This window comes from Vitis riparia, chromosome 6, assembly GCF_004353265.1.
Source record: "Vitis riparia cultivar Riparia Gloire de Montpellier isolate 1030 chromosome 6, EGFV_Vit.rip_1.0, whole genome shotgun sequence".
NCBI lineage: Eukaryota > Viridiplantae > Streptophyta > Magnoliopsida > Vitales > Vitaceae > Vitis > Vitis riparia.
The window spans coordinates 22,569,529-22,583,890 of NC_048436.1; the positions used below are offsets into that span (position 1 = coordinate 22,569,529).

The following is a 14,362-nucleotide window of genomic DNA, read 5'->3' on the forward strand; positions in this document are numbered from 1 at the left end:
TGCTAATTTCTTTGCTGGTGAATTAATGGAGGAGGTTGTCTTGGATCAATATAAAGATGGCAAAGCCCATTGGATTGGAATGCTAGGTGACTCTTGAGTTGACTTGGTTCAATGGAAAATGTTTGGGTTTTTAAGTCATGTTTCAATTTATATAATATAAAAAACTGTGATCCAAAATCTTAAATCTCTAGAAAAAAAAAATTAAATATAGAACCAAATGAAAGACAATATTAACAATAAGATTTTGATTAATGTAACATTTCGTACAAGTATCCATCTTTCGACTCATATTATATTACGTTTATTTCATGAAAATTTTATATATACTGCATTTGCTTGTTACAATTAGTTTGGCAATAATATTTGATGGTTGATGGTCCCAAGTTTCAAGGTAGGAAGGAATTTTTTCTTTTTATTTTGATATTTTAAACTAAAAATAAAATAATTAATTCCCTAAATTTTTTGTCTACTTCTAAGTAGTACTATATATTCATTTTATGTGGCTTCCCTTTTTTTTCATGCTCAATTTATTGGACATCAAAATAACTAATTCAATATTATGAATTTTGAAAATAATTAAGAAAAGCTTCAAACCATCAAAGACAAGAATTTTGAATGAACTACTTTATGATTTCATTTATTATTATTAAACTCAACTAAATAATTTCTTATTATGTTTACAAATTAATTGAGTTGTTTGTGAAAAATGAAGAAATATGACACCAAAACATCCGTTTTTTTTTGTCATGGGAAGGTTTGTTGCTTTCTTGCAAGTTGTGAAATGTCCATTATCATTGATAATGCAAGTCAAAATGAAGAAAAAGTTTGGTGGAAATTAAAGAGATGACAGATATTTGTAGCATGCCACGACTTCCTCAAAGATAGTTATAAATAATAGATATATAACCTAATTTAATATAATTTTTTTCATCTTTTATTCAAAGCCAAAATAAATTTTCTAATAAATGGGGCCTACTTCTTCCTTTGATATGCTTATTCGTCTTTCATAAAAATGGTTCTACTGACAAAGACCGTGATACTTTCATGAAGTTCATTGGCATGAAAAATGCTTAACCACCATCACATCACAAACAAAGAAATTAAAATAGGAAATTCAATACATTTCACTAAGAAAGTTGCTTGCTAGTACAATGCTTATACTTTAACCAAAGTCCTTCATTATCTTAGGATCCAAAGTTGTAACCATAGGTAGAAAATTTATATAATATTAATATATATATATATATATTTTTTTGCATCTTTTATTCAAAACCAAAATAATTAATTCATTGAATTTTTAATTGGTTTTTTATTTAAAAAAAGTTTGAAAAAAAATTAAAGTTCAGTTTGATGGTGAATTTAAGATTTGTATTTTAAATTTCAATTCAAAAAATAAAATTGTATTACTAAATTTTCGAGATTTGAAATCTACTTGATATATGGAAATAATTTTTTTTGAAAATGAATTTAAAAAATGGAATTAGTGAAAACATGTTTGGTATAATAATTGAAAATTAAACAATGAATTTATTTAATTAGTATTGTTGAAAACATGGAATTTGAGTTTTGGAAAATAAAATTAAAAATGGTGAAAAATGAAAATTTGGTATTTTATGAATTGTTAGAAGATTTTACCATATAATCAAAGAGTCATTTGTAAAATATAATTTGATTTATTTTTTGAAAACACAAAATACAATCTTAAATGATTAGCAAATAGGAGATGATTATTTAGAGAAATGGTGCATAATTTGATATTTATCAAACTTCTAATGCAATTAAAATAATTATATTTGAAAGTAGAAGAAATATTTAACATAAAAATGGTTCTTTTGTCGTGGAAATTAATGGGGTTGGGTGTGGCTTTAGAAGGTCATTCTTATAATAATAAAAAATATAATGAATATATTTAGACATTTATATGACTATAAATTAATAAAAATAAAATATTTCAATAAAGCTTACAAAATATATATAGTAATAAATATTTAAAAACCTCTTTCATCATCTAACAATTATTAATCCTAAGAAATATAAATTCTAAAATATTAGTTTGATTTGATTTTTAATAAGATGGAAGATCACAAAAATGAAAATCAAATCAATTAAGTTGATTTTTACCATTTGTAGACTACAACAACCTTGGTAGTTGTTGAAAATTGAATCAATTAGACCTATTTTGATGAATTTTATTATTATTTTTTTATTTTTTAATGGTTTGAACTTTGGACTCATATACTTTAAGGACAATATATATAAAGAAAGAGAGAGAGAGAGAGAGAGAGAGAGAGAGAGAGTCTAAATTGAGCTATTGATATTAAAAGAGCCTAAATTTATGTTGCCGTGGGGTTGAGGAAAAGAAATTGTCCTATGGTGATGGTGCTATTTTTCTAAGTCAAAAAGGAAGTCTGCCATCATTTGGTAGAAATTGAAAAGCATGCTCTTACCTTGGGGTTGGGGTTAGGGCTAGAATTCAATTGAAATTGTCCTATGGTGATGGTTCTACTTTTCTAAGTCAAAAAGGAAGTCTGCCATCATTTGGTAGAAATTGAAAAGCATGCTCTTAACTTGGGGTTGGGGTTAGGGCTAGACTTCAATTGAAATGCATATGCATATGGGATTGAAACCTTTTTTCTAAATATGTAAGTTAGGGAAAGGGTACTTTTTAGACTTTACATTTCCAATAAACTGCTGCTAGTTTTTGAACTTTAATTTTCTAATAAATGGGGCCTACTTCTTCCTTTGATATGCTTATTTGTCTTTCAAAATAACTGTTCTACTAACAAAGACCATGATACTTTCATGAAATTCGTTAGCATGAAAGATGCTTAAATACCATCACATCATAAATAAAGAAATTAAAGTGGGAAATTCAATACATTTCACTAAGAAAGCTGTTTGCTAATACTAGGTCACCAAATTAACTACGCTTGATGCAATGCTTAAACTTTAACCAAAGGCCTTCATCATCCTAGGATCCAAAGTTTTCACCATAGATAGAAAATTTTGTGAAGAGGTGGACTATTCTAGTTCAAATCCATTGCTTCATTGAGTGGTATTGTGGGTGACTATGACTACGACGATGGTTGTTTGAAGGAGGTGAGACTAAAATAGCCAACATAGAAGATGATTACTATTTGTAGCATGAAACAAAGTGGGTATCCAATCTCTATCTCTATCCCTATCCATATTTCTTTCCATCAAAACCACGACTTCTTGTTATCATGTTTTTGTGGCTTTGATAGTGGTGATTGATTTTTAGGACATGATGTAATGACGTGTTATATTGTCAATTCTACACCTAAAGACCTTCACGACTTTATAACGTGTTTGTATGGTTAATAATAGGTTGTCCCAAATGGTATATTGTAATATCCCATATTGGATAAAGAAAAAGGTTCTTGACTTCACCCATTGGATTTGATAATATGCATTTCACCCTTTCTAAAAGGGTTTTATTCATTCTCTCAACTAAGTCATTGTGCTGAGGGGGTTTTTTCACAGTCTTATGTTAAACTATGCCATGAATTTTGCAATGATCATCAAACTTTTTCATTGCAATATTCAAGTCCATTATCTGTTCTAAGACGTTTAACTCTTTTATTGGTTTGATTCTTAATCAGATTTTTCCATGTCTTGAACCTATCGAATGCCTCATTCTTGTGTTTCAATAAACACACCCATACCCTTCGTGAACAATCATCAATTATGGTAAGAAAGTACCTGTTGCTGCCATGAGAAATCATTGGTGCATGTCCCCATAAATCTGAATGTACATAATCCAAAGTTTCTTTGGTTCTATATATGGATTACATGACTGAACTTCACCTTGTGAGCTTTTCCATAAATGTAATGTTCACAAAATTCCAAATCCTTAATCTTGTCATTGCCTAAAAGTATGGTTTTAAAAATCAGACTGGTTGAACCATTGGTCAATCACGGTTCTAGTTTGATCCGATCAATTAGACCGAAAAGTGGTCGGATCGAAATTGGACCAGTTAAACCGGTGGTCTGATCGGCGAACCGGATGGCTCCTTTTGAACCATCCGGTTCAACTTTTTTTTTTTTTTTTCCACTATTGTCGTTCCCCATCGGCAAGACCCCCACGACCCCGCTGGAACCCCCCATCTCCACACTAGAAAAACTTCCATTTTTTTCTTTTCAGAGCCCCCATTGCTAGAAAAGCTTCTTTTTTTGCCCGTCGGAACACCCTTTCGCCCACATCCCGCGCTAAAAAAACCAACCCCCTCTCTTCTCACCCTATGTTGCTGGAAAACCCCCAGCAACCCCACTAGAACCCCTAAGCTGGAAAAACTATTCCCCTTTTTGCTCGACCCTCTCCTCCCTTCTTCGAGATTTTTTTTTTAATTATTTTTTACCTCATCTCACTATTATTTATTTTCTTTTATATTTATTATTTTTTACTTCATGTTTAAAACTTATGATTTTAATTTAAATTAATGAAAACATTACAATTTTAAATAAATTTCTGATTTTAAAATAAGTTTTTATTTAAAAATGAATTTTAAAATTTTAAATTTTAAATTAAAATTATGATTTTAATTTAAATATTAAATTTGAAACTAATTTTTTTATTTTCAAAAAATGAAATTTTAATTTTTAAATAATATATAAATTAATAATTTTTATTTTTATAATTATTTTAAATTTTAATAATTTATAAATTATATATTTATGACGTCACTGGTTCAACTGCTGGTCCGACCAGTGAACCGTAAATCGGTAACTTTTTTGATTCAATGACCGATCTGATTATGAAAACATTACCTAAAAGCCCTAGCTTAACAATTTCCTATAACCCTCTCTGAGTGATATGTCCCAATCTGAGATGCCATAGCTTAGTGTTTTTTGAAATAGTCTAACAACCACATTTGTAGAATCATTTAGAATCTCCTCCTGCAAAAAGTAAAACCCATTTATCTTGTCAGCCTTAAAAGATCACCAAAGATCCTTTTAACACCTTCAAACAACCATTTTCAGGTATCTAGCATCATCTAACACCCCAAGAGATACTAAATTTCTCTTAAGATCAGGTACATGTAGCACATTTCTTAGGAACCTAACTGTCCCATCAGTAGACTTGATTTTTACTGTTCTTATACCAATGACTCTACAAATAAACACTACCTCCATTTAATTTTAGGTAATCACATAAATAAGTTCTTGTTAGACAAAACCCATTCTTTCTCCGTGTTTTTAGTGGTAATAGTCAAAACTTCAACAAAGTCATAACCATCTGAAACCATTGTAGCATTACCTTTTTCCTTAGATGCCTCATTTTTCTTAGACTTCCTTTCAGGACAATCTCTTTTAAAATGTCCTTTTTGACAGAGATAACACTTCCTTTTGCCATGAGATTTGGACCATGATGAAACCTTTCCTTTGTTGTTTCTCTTATCTAACCTTCCCTTGATAAACATGCCTTCTCCATTTGACTTTTAATTATTTAGCTCCAATTCTTTTGATCTAAGAGCATATTGAACTTCTTCAGGTGTTAAGGTTTTCCTACCATACTTCATAGTTTCCTTGAAGTTGGAATACGAACTAGGCAAAGAGTTCAACACCAATACTACCTTATCTTCATCATCCACTTCGATGCCTATATTAGACATCTCAAGCACAATTTTAGCAAAATCATCAAGATTATCTGCAATTGATCTATCTTCCTACATCTTAAATCCATGGTCTTTCTTTCAAATATAACCTGTTTGAAAGTGAGTTCTCCATATAAAGTTAGTTGCTCAAGCTTGTTCCAAACACCCTCAATTATAGTTTCTTCTAAGACTTCCCTCAAAGCTTTATCTCTAAGAACTAGAATGATCAAATGGTAAGCTTTCTCATTTCTTTTGCCATCATGGTGACCAGTAGCTCCGATTCATCCTTCAATGCATTTTTTGGTCCTTGTTGAAACAGAATAACTTTCATCTTCATTCTCCAAACATTGAAATCATTTTTCTCGGTGAATTTTTTGATCTCACTCTTAATTGATCTCATCTTAAACATCAACTAAGCTCTGATACCAATTTGTTAAAAACTAGAAAGAAAATGATGCTTCTCAATGAACAAACAATCAATGATCTAATGAGAAAAAAAAGCAAATGACAAAAAGCATAACAGAGGATTTACATGGTTCAGCTTTCCCTAGCCTACATACATGAGAGCAATAGAAGAACCAATCCACTAGAGAGAAAAAATGTTACAACACAACCCGTACTCAGCCATTTCAGCACATGGCACAAGCCCCTGTTTTGGGCTGGCAAGTGCCATATGTTGACATGCCAAAATCTCGAACCGTGCAGTTGACCGTCCATTTAGCCTGCCAATGTTTAGGATTATGTACAACAATTAATTGACATTAACTTGTAGGTGTAAATGGAGTCCCGTCAGCCGCTCATATGTCAAGCGTGATTGATCATACATGCTAGAAGTCTTAAAGGCTTGATTGGACAGATTTTCCTGTCCGAGAGTATAGGTTGCCAATTTTGTCTGGCCTTGTGGGAGAAGAGAATCCTCTCACTTTTGGTGCTAGACGAAACTTCTCTTGGCCTAGACGGAATGATCCCAGACGAGCTACATACTTGTCATAGACGACCAAGAGGTCTTTTTACTTTTGGTACTAGACGAAACTTCTCTTGGTGTGGACGAAATGATCCCAGACGGGTTACATACTTGTCCTAAACGGCCAAGGGGTCTTGAATTTGAAATGGACACGTGGAGGAGAACCCCCCACACTTTTAATATTAAAATTTTTTTTTGCCTTGGATATAAATGTGAACTATTTAATTAACAAGCAAAGAAACCTATGATTATGAAGTTTTTAATATTATCATAAAAATTGTAAAAAGTATGGTATTGTTGAAAGAAGTCATCTCACATGAACAAATCAGAAGAGGAGGATTGTTAAGGGAGAGTTGCACAAGAGTACCTTATTATTTACAAATGGGGCCTTTAAATGAAGGCCCATTCATACCAAGACTTGGGCTTCATGAGCAAGAAAAACAATATTTCTCAGATTTTCCTTTTCTTCTATTAAGGGTTATGTTAGATTTCCTAGAAAATTTGAGGAAAAATAAGAAGGAAAGAAAATAGAGAGAAAAAGTACAAAAGAAGAAATTGTAGAAAAAATAAAAAATAGATTTAAAGTAAGATAAATTATATTTGCATCAATCTACATCTCTCTTCTTGGTGTCCAACACATTAAGGTTGAACATTTACATAGTGTTCAACCTTTCAGGTCTGGATACTATGAAATGAGTTCTTTTTTCCTTTTATTTATCTTGTATTTTTTAGGATTTCTCATTTTAAAATTATTTCTAAATTCCTCCTAATTCTTTTTCAACTATTATTATAATAAGTTTATTATTATTATTATAAAATTTACATAACAAATGAGCCTTAAAAGATGTTTTCTCTTGGGGTTTATTGTTGAGAAGAAAAAAATTGAGAGAAAAAAAATGAGAAGAAGATGAATGTAAGAGAATAATAATAATGATGTTTTAGATATATTGAAAATTTGTAAATGGATATGTTAATAAGATTAATATTTTAAGATGGATGTGAAAAGAAATTTGATGACTATAAATATAATTTTTTAATTATAAATAAATTATTTTTATATATTACTTTAAACACATTTCACTCATTTATAGTAAATAAAAAATTTGAATAAATAAAACTCTTCTAATCTTAACTATTAATATTCAAAAATAGCTTGAAAAAATGAATAGGAATTGAGATATATAATTAATGATGATGAGATATATGATGTATGTGGAATGTACATCAACTTTTATATGATAGAAGAATTCATTTAAAATTTTGGAACTTCAATTATGCTTTTGACAAATTTACTCAAGATCAAGTATAATATATATAATCATAAATAATAAATTATTTAATAGAAGACTAAGGTAATATTTGTTTTTTTACTTAATAATAAATAGAACCTTAATGTTTAATAGTGTTAAATATTAAGTTGTTTGTTTTTGTAGTATTTTATTTCTATCAAGTATTAAAAAATAAAGAAAAACCAATATGTTATTTTTTCTATTTAGAAAAAGTTACACATTGGTGGTATTTGTTTTTTTGGCTTTTTACTGAAAGTAATTTAGTTTTAGAATTTACGTTATTTGTTTTTCTACTTTTTCATGACTTATTATAAACTTTTTACTAAATAGAAAAAGCCAAAATATGTGACTTTTTCTAAATAGAAAAAATAATATATTGGTTTTTTTTTTACTTTTTAATATTTAATAGAAATAAAATACTACAAAAATAAACAACCTAATATTTAACACTATTAAGTATTAAGGTTCTATTTAGAATTAAGTAAAAAAACTAACACCACCGATTTTTGCTATTTAGTAAAAAATTTATAATAAGTTATGAAAAAATAGAAAAAATAAAAAAACAAACAACCTAAATTCTGAAAACAAATTGTTTTCAGCAAAAAATAAAAAAAAACAAACACCACCTAAGTAAATATATACATTATACATGAAATGACATGCACGCTAGCTTATCAAACAAAATCAAACTACATATAAAATCCACTTTATTTCACTTTTTTATTTTACATTTCATTCACAAAGTTACTTGCTAATACTATTCAACTGAGTCTGCTTGACACAAATACTTTTACTTGACCAAAGGCCTTCGCCATCCCATGAAATTCACTGTTTGTGGAGACCGCCCCTGGATCGAATATTCTGGTTTAATTCCATCGCCTGATTGGACGTTATGGGTGATGCCGACGGTTTGAAGGTGGTGGTAAGGAAAAATACCCGGTTAGAAATATGATTCCGATTGCTAACAAGCAGCCAACTGGGTACCCAATCCATGCACCTTCCCATAAAAACCATGGCTCCTTCTGATCATGCTCCTGTGGCTTTGTCGGTGGTGGGGGCTCATCTTCAGGACATGACACATGAATTTGTATACCACACAATCCACTGTTGTTGGCATAGTAGTTTGGATCCAATACCATTGTGCCCATTTGCCCACCATCTGGGATTCGACCTGTGAGTTAATTGTTACTCATGTCTAGAATGGTGAGTTGTTGCAGTTTTGTAAGGGTTTGAGGAATTGAACCAGAGAGCTTGTTGTGGGACATGTCCAAACTCTCTATATTCTCTAAATCACCAAAACTTGTTGGTATCTTCCCGGAGAGTTTGATGTGAGAGATGTTGAGTAGCTTCAAGGCCTTAAGAGCGCCCAACGAGGCTGGAATTTGGCCCGAGAGTTGGTTATTTGACAAGTCTAACAAGGTGTAGATGTTAAGGTTGTCGCTGGAGATACCTTGCTTTGAGTTCTTGCAATTCACTATCAAGTCCCTGAATTCCAGAGAGACTTCCACTTCTTGGCTCGACCATTTTTCAGTAAAATCTAAAGCGATTTTCTGAAGGATTGACGATGGCAAATTTGATGCTTCAATCATTCCAACAAGGTTACGAGACTCTTTGGGGATTTCTCCGGTGAGGTTGTTGCTTGAGACATCAAGAATTCTGAGGTTACTGAGGTTGAAAATACTTTCAGGGATTAAACCTTGAAAGGAGTTATTCCGGAGGTTCAAAACTTGTAGAGTGGAGATTTGGGAGAGAAAGTTTGGCAACTCACCTGTAAGATTGTTGTCCTGAAGTTCGAGGCATTCAAGCTTGCTCAAGTTGGTCAAGTTCAAAGGTAAGCCCCCTGAAAACTTGTTTCCACCCAATGCAAGAAATCTTGTTTCTTTAGGAAAGGTTGTTGGAACCTCTCCCGAGAAATCGTTGGAAGAGAAATCAATATAAGCTAGTTGTACTTCGGGGTAGAAAACTGGGAATGGGCCAGAAAATCTATTTCTAGATAGATCCAATAATTGTAGGTAGGGACCTTTGATGAGGGATTGAGGAATAGGCCCGGAAAAGTTGTTCTCACTCAAGGTAAGAATCCTTAGGAAGATTGCATCATCTTTGATGTTTTTAGGCAACTCCCCAGAGAAATTGTTCCTTGCATGCATAAATAAGACGAGAAGAAAGGACGAGGAAGAGAGCCTGTAAATTCATTATCCGATAGAATTAAACCATTAAGTCTCATTTCAAGAAACCATTATGGAAGTGCTCCTTGGAGTTTGTTCTTACTCAAATCCAGGAAATCAAGACCCGTTTGGGTAGAAATCCACTTTGGAAACTCTCCAACAAGACCACAAGATTTCAGAGACAAGTGAAATGGCCTTGGATTTGGTGCTATCTTCACACTGTCATTCCAAGTTAGACGGTTTCCTCCAAGATACAAATCCCGGAGGCCCTTGAAATGGAACAACCAAGATGGAATTTCTCCGGTTAGCAAGTTGTTCTGCAAGTAAAGCTTTTCCAACTTGCTTAGTTGTTGCATGGATGAGGGGATTCCACCCGTCAACCGGTTGTTACTCAACGCCAAAGTGGAGATGTTGGGTAAATTCCCAATCTCAGTGGGTGTTTCCGTGGATAAATCATTGTCACTCAAGTCTAAGAATTCTAACCCCCCCTTCGACGAAACTGAAAGAAGCACACCTGAAAATCTGTTACTTGAGAGGGATAACGTCCGCAAACTTGAGAGGTTTCCAATTTCTACAAGGACTTTTCCACTAAGAGAATTACCATCCAAAAAGAGATACTGAAGAAGTGGTAAGTGAAAGAGCTGAGGAGGAATTGATCTACCGAAGTTATTCCCTATCATATATAGACCAACCAAATTGCTGAGATTAATTAGCAAACCCAACGGATTTCAACTTGTATGTTGTTCTCTGACAATAATGTTTAAAGATGGTAAATGTTATATATAATTGCTACTAAACTATTTATACACTTGATACTTGTGTTATATAAAGTATAATTGTAATTCAATGCTACTTGGTTGGAGTATGTCAAGTATTTCTTATTACCCCAAAGGTATAAGATTTATAATCCAAACCGAAGTATTATGAGTGATTGTTAAGATTGATAATGTATGGTTTATTAAGAATGTTTATATTATTAGCGAGAGTGATAAGTACCTTGAAATATGGTTACCTGAAGAGTTATAATAAAATTGTTTTTAACTTTATAACTTTTAAAGACATTGCTTACTATTGACGAAGGTTAAAGTTAGTAAATAACAACTACATGATCAATCACTCTTAAATTAATGAAGTTAGTCGGATCTTTTATATATTAGGAATGACATAAATTTATATATATATATATATATATATATATATATATATATATATATTTACAAGGGGAAAAATATACATTATTCCAGGTATCAATCATGTGGTATTATAACCACATAATAAGATCTTTCAAGCTAGAAGTTTAGCATGAAATGTTCGATTTCTAGTTTATTTGATACTTCAAGTTTGTTTCTCAAAGTAAAATGTGAGCCAAGTGGGAGAATATCATATTTTTATTAAGTGGCTCATATTTAATGATTAAATTTAAGATATGAACTTGTAGTTGTCAATTAAAACTACTATTGAAAGTCAATTTCGATATACAAATTTTAATATTCCTTTGTAATATCTTAAACTTTATGATATCATAATGTTCTTTGGATTTAAGAAAATCACTATCATTTAGTGAATATATCCAAAGATCAATAGGATAAGACTTATTTTTTATATTGGTAATGTCTTGTTAGTTATTATTGCATTTCTATTTATTGCATTAGATTGTGAAATAAAATCTCAAAATTTAATGGTAAAATATATAAAAGAGACAATATTATGTGATGAGATAACAAATCCTATGTGAAGTTACATGAATTGTTAGATTGTCTCACAAAGTATATATATTTAAAGGTTTTTGAGATATTTGATGGATTGAAAGTGTTATGAGAGAGGAAGCTTAATGTTGCATCCTTTTTATTTAATTTTAGATTTAATTATGTTGAATGATAGTTGAAAGTCTACTTTTGTTATTTGTTCCTATTAGTGAAAGATTATGCAAATGAACAATATTATGGAAAAGACATGACCGTCTTCTATCCAAATATGTATTGTGGCATAATGTGTCACAAATTATGAATTATGGTTGCGGAATATTATTTTAGGACTTGGATTTGTTGACTTTATTGCCAATCCGTATGTTGTCACTTTTCTTTCAACAACAAATATTTTATGATCATTGGGATATAAGGTTAAGGTTTTATTTATATGATGAGATAATTAAAAGACAAGAGTGTTAAATTAATTGATTGCATGTTATGGTTGAAGACCTAATGATGAAAGAAATGCTACTAAGATATTGAATACCACGAGGAAATTATGAGTCTTAGTTGGTGTTTGTTTTTTAATTTAATAGAAAAAACCAAATATTTTGGTTTTTTCTATTAAGTTAAAAGCAGTCTGTTGACATCATTCAATATAACTAAAATGAACTTGTTATCAATATGTTCAATTAAGTTATATTGGACGATGTCAACAAATTACTTTTATCTTAATAGAAAAAGTCAAATATTTTGACTTTTTTTATTTAGTCAAAAAACAAACATCACCTTAGACACATTACAATATTGATCACACGATGATGATTATTTTTCAAATACTCTAGAGCTTTATTATACGTTTATGAAATTTCCTCATATTTGTTTTGTATACATAATTGCAAACAGATTAATGTGAAAAGGAAAGTCTTTGACAAAGACATTATTATGGATTATTATTTTACTTCTCATTTACAAGTCATGTTAAATGGGAGTTAATTGTGTAGTACATGGGAGGGACTATATTGAAATAGTGATGTACAATCGTCAGGATTCTCATTAGTTAATTATAATTATAATTTATGATGTGATCAAATAAGAGTGTTTTGGTTTCATGTTTTAGGCATTATGTTTTATTTATTAAGTCATGAAAGAATATCACATGGGCCAAGTGGGAGAATATAAGAATTTTATGTGGCCCCATGTATATCATTATGTAATATTTATTCAAATATGAAAGTAAATATTATGATTTAATAGATAATAAAGTTAAAATCCTATTGGTCATTTTTTGAGAAGTTAGCTAGTTTCTTAAATTGAAGGTACTTTAATGAAAAGTGCACTTCTAATTTTATAAAAAAAAAGTAGTTCTATCTCCAATTTACAAGATAAGTGTTCTATTCCATCAATAATATGTATAAAAAAAAAAAAACTTAAAGAGTGAAAGGGTTAAGGGAGAGAAACATAATTTCTATTTTTTACTATGCTTATTGTTTTGGTCTCTTAAAAAATTCCCTATCGATTTTATTTTTTTCCTCAATAATAAAACTAAGAAAATCAGATCATTATAAAATTCTTGACTATTATGATTTGTGTAAAATTAGGGTCTGATATGCATGATTTGTTCAACCCCGGAGATGTTGGGTAAATTCCTAATCTCTTTGGGTATTTCCATGGATAAATCATTGTGACTCAAGTCCAATAATTCTAAGTACCCCTTCAAAGACAAAATTGAAAGAAACATGCCATCTGAGAATCTGTTACCTGAGAGGAATAATTCCTGCAACCTTGAGAGGTTTCCAATTTCTTCAGGGATTTTTCCACTAAGAGAATTACCATCCAAAGAGAGATCCTGAAGAAGTGGTAAGTGAAAGAGCTGAGGAGGAATTGATCCACTGAAGTTATTCCCTGTCATATATAGACCAACCAAATTGCTGAGATTAGCAAATCCAACTGCCGGGATTTCACCTTGTATGTTGGTGTCTGTGATGCCAAGCTCCTCCAAGCTTCTGATGTGAAAAATGGGTGCCAAGATAGTGGACGGCAGCGGGGGCTCTGGAGACGGATAAATAGCAAGGCCGCCCATTAGATTGAGAGAAATGACAACCCTTGAAGTTGAATTTGGAGAATCATTGCAGTCAACCCACGACCATCGACAACAACTTGAACTTGAATTCCATGACTGCAACAGAAAATTGGAACTGTTGAATGAAGTAGTAGCAGCAAGGATGGAGGACTTAAACTGGAGCAGAGCTTGCTTTTGGTCTTCAGGACAAGATAGACAAGGCAAGAAGAAGAAGAAGAAAAAGCTTAAGAAGGAAAGCAGTGGGCATGGCCTCGCCATGGATGAGTTTCTTACTTTCTTTGCCGGTGAATTAATGGAGGTGACAGTAAGCATATGATTACGGTGATGAATATAAAGACATGGCACAGCCCATTGGCTTGGAATGCTAGGTGACTTTTGAGTTGACTTCTAATGCTAGGCTTTTAAAGTCATGTTTTCAATTTATATAATATCAAATGTGTGATCCAAAGTATTAAATCTCTATAAAAACAAAAGAAATAAAAAATAATATTTAAAATATATAACCAAATGTAAGACAATATTAACAATAAGATTTTAATTAATGTAACATTTGATACG

At 31.2% G+C, this 14,362-nt stretch overlaps 1 pseudogene; it reads right to left on the reverse strand.

The window, feature by feature from the left end:
* Positions 1-8,499: 8,499 nt before the first annotated feature.
* LOC117916701 lies at positions 8,500-14,077 on the reverse strand (annotated as a pseudogene).
* Positions 14,078-14,362: the final 285 nt, after the last annotated feature.